The sequence below is a fragment of the Phacochoerus africanus genome, chromosome X (assembly GCF_016906955.1).
Source record: "Phacochoerus africanus isolate WHEZ1 chromosome X, ROS_Pafr_v1, whole genome shotgun sequence".
In the NCBI taxonomy this organism is placed as follows: domain Eukaryota; kingdom Metazoa; phylum Chordata; class Mammalia; order Artiodactyla; family Suidae; genus Phacochoerus; species Phacochoerus africanus.
In genome coordinates, this window is record NC_062560.1 from 123,289,994 (window position 1) to 123,300,751 (window position 10,758).

The following is a 10,758-nucleotide window of genomic DNA, read 5'->3' on the forward strand; positions in this document are numbered from 1 at the left end:
AGGAGTCTAATTTTATAGTTGGTAATTTTGTAGCTGCACAAGGTTCTCTTATGAAACCATGTAGCAATATTTAACACTTCAGAATCAAATATTGTATTTATTTGTTTCTCTTTCTTCTAGGGCAAATAAAGTTGCAACTGTTCTTTCCTGGGGTTTATCAAGGTTGCCAAGTAAAGTTTTATGAATATGATTTCTGTGTCATCTTTTGGGTTTCTGCAGTAAATATCCATAAGCCAACTCAGACAAATGCAATGGTTATCCCAGTGACAGTTGTTCACTTCTGTTTTCACCTTAAAATCATCTGGAAACTTAAAAAAATGAGTCCTTATGCCTGTGCCTGGCAATGAGAGATTTAGATATAATTAGTGTTGTGGGGTCAGTATTTTTTGAAAACTTCCCCAGGGAATCCTGCCAGGGTTGAGAACCACTACTCTGGAGCTAGACTTCAACATCTAGGAGCCATGTAGCTGAAAGGTATCTTTATATAGGCCTGGCTAGCATAGCCCTAGCATTTGTTTCAAATGCAATTTCAAGTTACATTTGGGAGAATGTCTCTAACTCCCATTCATTGTGTCCTTTACTTGGGCTTCTAATGGGTTGTGTTGTAGCCTATGTGATGAGAATGACCAAAGACAAAGATGAAAAGTAAGGAAATCAGGAGTTTCCTAATTTGCTTTCCAAATTGCCAGGAACAGTGATATTCATGTGAATCCATTTCATGTCAACAGGTGTTGATGTTTGGGAGAAATTGACTTGTAAAAGTTAAAAGTAGAGGCTCTGTAGGCAAACTGATTTCAGTTCCCAGTTCAGTTACTAAGGAGCTCTGTGGATTGTCACATGTCACTTATCCTCTTTGTTCCTTGGTTTTCTTCTGTTAAAAACAGTGCTGGAGAGGGTATGGAGCAAAAGGAACCCTCCTACCCTGTTGGTGGGAATGTAAATTGGTGCAGCCACTGTGGAAAAAGTGGCTTAAAAAAATAAATATAGAACTGGAGGTTCCTTAAAAAACGAAATATAGAACTACCATATGATCCAGCAATCCCACTCCTGGGCATATATCTGCAGAAAGTCAAAATTTGAAAAGATACATGACCCCTAATGTTCATTGCAGCACTATTTACAATAGCCAAGACATGGAAGCAACCTAAATGTCCATCAACAGAGAAATGGGTAAAAAAGATGGGGTACATATATACAATGGAATATTACTCAGCCATAAAAAATAATGAAATAAATGCCATTTGCAGCAACATGGATGGAGGACCTAGAGATTATCATACTAAGTGAAGTAAGTCAAAGACAAATATCATATAATATCACTTATATGTGGAATCTAAAAAATTATACAATTGAACTTATTTATAAAGCAGAAACAAACTCACAGATTTCAAAATCAAACACATGGTTACCAAAGGGGGAAGAGAGGGAGGGATAAATAAGTAGTTTAGGACTAACATATACATACTACTATATATAAAATAGATAAGCAACAAGGCCCTACTGTATAGCACAGGAAGTTATACTTAATATTTTTAATCACCTATAAGGAAAAAGAATCCAAGACATGCATATATCACTATGCTCTACACTTGAAACTAAGACAATATTGCAAATCAACAACATTTCAATTAGAAAAAACAACAACAACAACAACAAAAAAACAGTGTTGGTGTTCCCACTGTGGCTCAGTGGGTTAAGGATCTGATGTTGTCTTCATGAGGATGCGGGTTCAATCCCTGGCCTTGTTCAGTGGGTTAAGGATCTGGTGTTTCCATGGCTGTGGCATCAGCATCAGCTGCAGCTCTGAGTAGGTCCCTAGCCTGGGAACTTCCATATGCTGCAGGTGTAGCCAGAAAAAGAAGAAACTGTGCTAACAGTAATTTACAAGGCCAGATGATGTATGTTAAGGAATTCAAATTCAAAATGAAGTTCCCATTTCCTGATTGCCTTCTTTCTCCATACCTGGTTTTCTTATGTTCAAAACAGTTCTAACATTAATTTCTACCACAGAAATAATACATGTTTTCTCCACCAGATAGTGTGATTTTTATCCTGTGTTAGGTGAAAGCTATAGCTGAGGTTAAGTGAGGATGATGCAGAGGTTTGTCTTTGCTAGAGAGCTGAGGGCCCTGGGTCCAGGAAGACTATAATACTGTTCCTGGGTGACCTCTTTCACTCCAATTAAAGTAATTCTCCCCTGTATGTTGATGCTCCTGAGTCAAAATTTCTAGCCCTGACCCTCTCTTGAAAAATTCAGGGTCCACTCTTACAAGTTCCTTTGGGTAATCTCCAACTGGACATCCTATAGGGACCTCCCATTTATCTTGCCCAAGCTAACATTTTCTCTGTCAACCCCAGCCTGTTCCTCCCTTTCTGTTCTCAACATTGTCTTACAGCCTCACCACCTACCTCAAAAAAACCTCCCGCTATTCACCCACACCTCTAATAAGTCATGGATTAGCTAGTTCTATTTTGCTTCCAAATGTCTTTTAATTCTGTTTCCTCCTCACGATTCTTATGGAGCCTGCCTTACTCCAGCCTTGGCAGGCAGTATGGCAGAGAGGAAAGAGAGATGTTACTTGTGAAATTTTGTTAAAAACTACCTTTGGTAGCCTGAGAAACAAAGTGAGAGAGTGCAGTCCATATGACCAGATTCCAGCTCTGTCACTGACTCGGCTTGCCTTGGCAAAGTTACTGAAGCTTTGGTCCTCGGGTGATTCATCTGTATAATGGTGACCCTGATACCTGTTCTGTGTGTAACACCTGTGATGGAGACAGAAGGCATTGAAGGAATGGGAGCCTCCATTTGAATCTCTTGATGTACATCATCTGATTTTTCAAGCAGCTTTGTTCAGCTCAAAGGAGATTTTAAAATAATTTCATTCCTTTTTTTCTTCTTTTTTTTTTTTTGGCCACAAACACAGCAGGCAGAAGTTCCCAGGCCAGAGCCAGGGATTGAACCCAAACCACAGCAGCCACCTGAGCCACTTCACTAACAGTACTGGATCCTTAACCCCCTGAGCCATCGGAGAATTCCAAAATAATTTTATTCTTTCCTAGCATTTCTTACAGAGTGTTAATGTAAGGTCTAACTCATAATCCATAGTACCATGCCCTAACATCTCTTTCTTACCTTCCTTCATTCCCTGGTACTTCTATCTGTCCCAGAATCTTCCCCATTGACAACATTCTTTGTCCAACTCCAAAGCTGACTCAACATGGTTAAAAACCAACCAACCAAGCCCCCAAATCTCCCTTTATTCCACTGTCACCTCATCTGCGTCTTACAATATGGGTCCACTCGTCCTCCCTCCCAGAAAGCAAGTCCCCTTAGACTTCAGGAGGAGAAAGGCAGAGAGCAAGTGGCTGTGGGGAAGAGGGGAGGGGGAAGAAACCCAGAGGGCAAATACAGGATTCTCTTTTTCTGGGAGGGGGTGACACCTATAGAATTTCACAAGGCAACAGCATTTATCCCCTCCTGCAAGTCTTTGTCTTATCTATTGCAACTGCTTCTTAACCTGATTTCCATCTCCCCTCCTCCAGTCTCCCCATGGCCCTGTCCCCTCTATGGCTGTCATGACCAATCTGTCTTTCATATTGCTACCAGAGTAATTTTTTTTCTGCACGCTAGCTCTCGCCACAGCCATCTTACTCAGCAACCCCCAGCTTATGCTTCCCACAGACTATAGGGTCAAAGCTAAAGCCCATAAAACAGTGTCTAAAGTGAAGCACAAGCCACCTCTCCCATAGTCATTCTACCTTCTTCTCCAGTTCTCCCACCACAGACCTTGCCCCTGCCCCTTCCATTGGCTCAGGGTACTAACTAATGAGGACATGTTCTGCTATTCCAGGTCTCAGTGAATCTGTCCACGTTGTTCCCTCTGCCTAGAAGGTCATTCTGCCTTTTTCTTTATGTGTATGTTTGTATCATCACACTGGAGAGTGCTGACAAGTGCTAGGCTTGATTTTGCTTATGATTCACCAGGACATCTATTTCTAGTGTTTTGTATAATGCATTCATTAGGCAACAAATAGTTATAAAGAGTCTTCATGCCCCAGGTCACACAGTTCTCCTAGAACATATCCATGCCTTTCCAGCTCTTGTGTTCTTTTCACTGCACCATGTTGCCTCTAAGTGCCAAATGCGGTGTCAAGCATTAATGATGACATGATCTTGGAATTGGCCGCTTTTATGAAAGCCCCTTAAAAAACACACGTCTGCTGGACTTGAGTTGTAACTAGAGTTTTCTGATGTCTTGTGGTGGCATTAGGGAGTAGCGTTCTAATGCCAGACCCCTCTTTATTTTTCCATAATGGTTTCTCGCTCTATTAGGCCATGTAATTAGCCAAGACTGAGACCTAATTTCGAACGTTTTACTTGTGGTTACAGATGTCCCTTTCTATGACCACTAAAAAGATATCCATACTTTTACTATCCTTTCTGGGCAAGGAAAAACCCTGAATGACCTTGCATGGCCTCAGGGAAGGGAGTGGATGAAACTCCAGCTGTAGCAGAGACTTCCAGTTGACTGCCATTCTGCTGATTATATGCTTGCATATTTCCTGAAATAGCGAAAAGCTGTCCAGGCTATAAAACAAATGGAAGACATGCAAGATGGCCAGTTGCAGGGAGGGGGGTGGTTAATAATCTGGGAGGATATGTTGAACTGAGCCATGATAGGAACTCTAAGAATTAAACTTTAAAAAGGAAAAGGGCTAAAGAAGGGGTAAAACTGAAAATATATAAGGAAATGATAAAATGTTGTTTTAAGAATAGCTTTAAAATATTGCTGCTTGAAGAAAAGTAAAGAAGGTAAAAAACCTTACTAATATGTAGCAATCATCTGAAGATATAAAATAAATCCTGGGGGAGTTCCCATTGTGGCTCTGTGGTATTGAACCCAACTAGTATCCTTGAGGATGAGGGTTTGGACCCTGACCTCGCTCCGTGGGTTAAGGACCCAGTACTGCCATGAGCTGTGGTGTAGGTCACAGACATGGCTCGAATCCCAAGTTGCTGTGGTGTGGTGTAGGCTGGCAGCTACAGTTCTGATTCGACCCCTAGCCTGGGAATTTCATATGCCACAGGTGGGGCTCTAAAAAGAAAAACAAACAAACCAAAAAAAAAAAAAACAAAAAAAACCACCACCAAACAAACAAAAAACCAAATTCTGGAAATATTTACCTGGAAGATGGATCTCTGTGACTGAGGCAAGACTTGAAAATGAGCAGTAATCCAGGGTAGGGGCTGATGGGGGGCAAAAGGAATGTTGGGGCCTGGTTGCCTGCCTAGTTGAGGATGGAAACAACCTATAAAGATGAATTTGGTTTTCAAATTGGTTTTCCATTAACAGAAGTTCTGTAGGCAGACCTCATTTTATTGTACTTGCTTTATTGGTTTGCAAATGCTGTGGTTTTGTTTTGTTTTTGCTGTTGTTGTTTGTTTGTTTTTATTGTTGTTTTTACAAATTGAGGGTTTGGGCAGCCCTGCATCCAGACAGTTTATTGGTGCCATTTTTCCAATGGTGTTTCCTCACTTCATGTCTCTGTGTCACTTTTTGGTAATTCTAACAGTATTTCAAACTTTTTCACTATTATTATATTTGCTGTGGTGATGAGTGATCAGTGATCTGTGATGTTACTATTGTCATTGTTTTGGAGTCCCACTAACTGCACCCATATAAGACTGTGATCTTAATTGATAAATGCAGTGTGTGCTCTGATTGCTCTACCAACTGTCCCTTACCCATCTCTCTCCCTCTCCTCAGGCCTCCCTCTTCCCTGAGACACACTAATATTGAAGTGAGGCCAAGAAATAACCCTTCATGGCCTCTCAGTGTTCAAGTGAAAGGAAGAGCCATACATCTCTAACTTTAAATCAAAAGCTGAGAATGACTAAGCTTAGTGAGGGAGGCAGGTCATGAGCCAAAATTGGCCTCTTTTTTTAAATTTAATTTTTATTTTATATTGGAGTATAGTTGATTTACAATATTGCATTAGTTTCAGGTGTATAGCCAAGTGATTCAAATATATATATATACACATATATATATATATATATGTATTCAGATATACATATATACACATATATGTGCACACACACACACACACACACATATACACACATTCTTTTTTAGATTCTTTTCCCCTTATAGGTTATTTCAGAATATTGAATAGAGTTCTCTGTGCTATATGATAGGTACCTGTTGATTATATATTCTATACATAGTAGTCTGTATATGTCAACTTCAAACTCCCAATTTATCCCTCCCTGCCATGTTTCCCCTTTGGTAACCATAAGATTGTTTTTAGTAGGTCCTTGTTACTTATCTATTTTATATATAGTAGTGTGTATATGTTAATCTCAAACTCCTAATTTATCCCTCCTAGCCACATTTCCCCTTTTGTAACCATAAAGTTGTTTTCAAAGTCTGTGAATCTGTTTCTGTTTTTTAAACGAAGCAGTTCATTCATATCATTTTTAAAAATTAGATTCCATATATTATAAGTGATATCATATGATATTTGTTTTCTCTGACTTCATTGAGTATGATAACCTCTAGTTCCATCCATGTTGCTGCAAATGGCATTATTCCATTTTTTATGACTGAGTAATATTCCATTTTATGTATGTACTACATTTTTTTATTAATTTCTCTGTTGATAAGGTTAGTTTGCTTCCATTTCTTGACTGTTGTAAACAGTGCTGAAAAACTAGGCTTCTTGTGCCAGTTAGCTGAGTTGTGAGTGCAAAGTAAAAGTTCTTGAAGGAAATTAAAAACACTGCTCCAGTGAACACATGAATAAGAAAACAGCCTGGCTGCTGATCTGGAGAAAGTTTTAGTCGTCTAACTAGAAGATCAAACCATTCACAACATTTCCTTAAGCCAAAGCCTCATCCAGAGCAAGACCCTGACTCCCTTCAATTCTATGAAAACTCAGAGAGGTGGGGAAGCTTCAGAAGAAGAAAAGTCTGAAGCTAGCAGAGGTTGATTCACGAGGCTTAAGGCAAGAAGCCATCGTCGTAATGTAAATGTGCAGGGTGAAGCAGCAAGTGCTGCTGTAGAAGCTGCATCAAGTTATCAATAAGATATAGCACAGATAATTAATGAATGTAGATGACAGGGCCTTCTACTGGCAGAAGATGCCATCTAGGACTTTAACAGGTAAACAGAAGTCAGTGCCTGATTTTAACGCTTCAAAAGACAGGCTGACTCTCTCATTAGGGGCTAATGCAGTTGGAACTTTCAGTTGAAGCTGATGCTCACTTACCATTCTGAAAATCCTAGAGCCCTTAAGGATGATGCTAAATCTACTCTGCCTGTGCTCTATAAATGGAACAACAAAGTCAGGATGACAGCACACCTGTTTACAACATGATTTGCTGAATATTTTAAGCCCACTGTTGAGATCTACTGCTCAGAGAAAGAGATTCCTTTCAAAATATTTCAAAATATGCTCATTGACAGTGTGCCTGGTCACTCAAGAATGCTGATGGAGATGGACAATGAGATTAATGTTGTTTTCATGCCTGCTAACGTAACATTCTTTCTGTAGCCCATGGATCAAGGAGTCATTTCAACTTTCAGGTCTTTTCACTTACAAAATATATTTTGTAAGGCTATGGCTGCCATATATGGTGATTCCTCTGATGATTTTGGACAGAGTAAATTGAGAACCTTCTAGAAAGGATTCACCATTCTAGATTCTATTAATAACATTTGTGATTCATGGGAAGAGGCCAAAATATGAACATTCACAGGAGTTTGGAAGAAGTTGATTCCAACCCTTATGGATGACTCTGTGGGATTCAAGAGCTCAGTTGAGGAAGTCACTGCAGATATGATGGAAATTGCAAGCAAACTAGAATCAGGAGGAGAGCCTGAAGATGTGACTGGATTGTTGCACTTTCATGCTAAAACTTCAGTGGATGGGGAGTTGCTTCTTATGGATGAGCAAAGCAAAGTGTTTCTTGAGATAGAATCTCTTTCTGGTGAAGATGCTATGAAGAGTATTGAAATGACAACAAAGGATTTAGAATATGACATCAGCTTGGTTGATAAAGCAATGGCAGAGTTTTAGAGGATTGACTCCAATTTGGAGAGAAGTTCTACTGTAGGTGAAATGCTATCACATAGCTTGCATGCTGCAGAGAAATTGTTCATGGAAGGAAGAGACAATTGATGTAGCAAACCTCCCCGCTGCCTTATTTTAAGAAGTTGCTGCAGCCACCCCAGCCTTCAGCAACCACCATTCTGATCAGTCAGTGACCATCAACATTGAGACAAGATCCTCCATCAGCAAAATGATCACAGTTCACTGAAGGCTCTGGTGATGGTTAGCATTTCTTAGCGAAATATATTTTTAACTAAGGTATGCACATTGTTTTTTAGACATAATGCTGTTGCATACATAATAGACTACAGTATAGCATAAACTTGACTTTTATATGCACCGAGAAGCCAAAAAAAAGTGTGTGATTCATTTTATTGCAATATTTGCTTTATTGCAGTAGTCTGGAACCAAATTCTCAGTATCTCTGAGATCTGCCTGTATTTGCATAGCTGCCCAGTCACTGCTCATCTCTCTGGTTAGAAAATTAAAAGGGTGCAGAACTCAAAAATGTCATGCTGCATACAATCTCAAATCCCTGACACTGACATGGAGGTCATGGCCAAAAACCACTTTCTCTTTTTTTTTTTTGGGGGGGGGGGTTGCACATTAATTTAAAACTGGATTAGTAATGTTTAATTCTGAATGCTAACCCCAGAAGTTTGCAAGTGTCTTGGGCCTTAGTAGCTCTGACAGAGTAGTCTGGGCACTTGGGGAATTCACACAAAACCTATTTGCTGAAGGAATTCACATAAGTGACAGGAGACTGTCAATTTATAGCAGAAATTGAACTATTTATAAACTCCAAAATGTTTTTAAACCTACGAATGGCTGCAGTAGTACATGCATTAAGAAAAGAAGCCTTATGAGTAAGTAGTACCTTGTAGACTCCTTTCAACATTGAATCATCGAATATGCAAAGTAATAGCAAACAATTTAATATCCTGTCATTTTCCCCTTGCTTCTTTTCAAATTGTGGGTAAGGCTGAAAGTGCTCACGACTTTGTGTATAAACAAAGCCCCCATTTCTTTCTCCCCAGAGATTCTGGTGGAAGCCTAATATCATTGAACCTTTAAAATGTGGACACTCCCTTAATCTAATTAAAGATGCATTAAATTAATTTGCTTATGTATAATATCCCTTCCTGTCCAATCAACCTCAAGCCTAGAGATGTCCATTCCCTGAGTAATGATTCTGGCATTTCCTTTACCTGTCATCTCTCTAGGGAGTCCCTGTCACTTTTCTTCATCCTCTGTCAGAAGATGGAGCCAACCTCCTCTTCTCTTTCTCTATCTAATTGTGTCCTGAACATAATCTTACACAAGACTGTAAACACCTTATGTCCTTGCTTGGAAACAATGCACCATAAATTCCCAAATGTTTTTGTTACCCCTCTTGGCTTGGTGAAGGTGCTCAATAAATATTTGTTGACTGTTTTCTTATTGAATACAAGAAGTGTGGTTATAAAATTTACCCTTAGCAGCCTGAGAAACTGAGTGGGCTTATGTAAGTGCCAACTTCTCCACCTGGCAATATGAAAATAAGGTGTATAGATTTTCTGTTGAAGGTTTGGATATGGAAATACCCTAAAACTGTAACATATTAGTATCACATCCCTAAAACAAACATATGGTATCAACATAGACCCAAAGACACAATGGGATCAAGGAACGATCCAATGCTGAGTGGACCCCCTCTGTGAGTTTGTAGTTGTACATTTGCACTTTACTATCACAGGTATATTTCTGCTAAAGTATTCCCTCTCTTATTTAAATTCTCTCCTCCAAATTCAACTAGCATAATCTAATGTCATTATAGACTGTGTCTGGCACACAGTGGACACCCATTCTTGCTCAGGGATGCTCTAGGACTAGATATGACTGGAAAGAGCAGCATCTCTCTCTCTTTTCTTTTAATTTAATTTTATTTATTTATTTATTTATTTATTTATTTTTGTCTTTTTGCCATTTCTTTGGGCTGCTCCCGCGGCATATGGAGGTTCCCAGGCTAGGGGTTGAATCGGAGCTGTAGCCACCGGCCTACGCCAGAGCCACAGCAACGCGGGATCCGAGCCGCGTCTGCAACCTGCACCACAGCTCACGGCAACGCCGGATCGTTAACCCACTGAGCAAGGGCAGGGACCGAACCCGCAACCTCATGGTTCCTAGTCGGATTCGTTAACCACTGCGCCACGACGGGAACTCCAGCAGCATCTCTCTTAAGGTCCTTTCTAAAAAATGATACCCCATATCACTAATGGCATGGAGATATGTCAGGCACGGGTCAATCTGGTGTTCTCTAAGACACCAAGCCCTTTAACAAGCCCCCACAGAATGAGAGAACACGATAGCAGTGTCTTAATGCCGCCGCGGATGAATACCACATGGGAACTGTCTTGTTGATGGTTTCACGTTCACAACACCGTGCAAGGAAAATTACTCATAAAAGGAGGATGCACTGAAAACATCCTAAGACGACTGGCAGGGATGAATGAAAAGATATGGAAAACAGGGAGAAAAAAAGGAAAAATGAAGCACAGTTCAAATCCTTCCTCATTCTCACACATCTCTCATGACTCCCCATCTGTCCCTGGTTGGGCACTCAATGCGCTTGCTTTTCTGGCCCTGCATTGGTTGCCTTTCCAA

At 40.1% G+C, this 10,758-nt stretch overlaps 1 pseudogene; it reads left to right on the forward strand.

Annotated features, from left to right (window-relative positions):
- The first annotated feature begins 5,825 nt into the window (after nt 1-5,825).
- LOC125118139 (tigger transposable element-derived protein 1-like) lies at nt 5,826-8,342 on the forward strand (annotated as a pseudogene).
- Nucleotides 8,343-10,758: the final 2,416 nt, after the last annotated feature.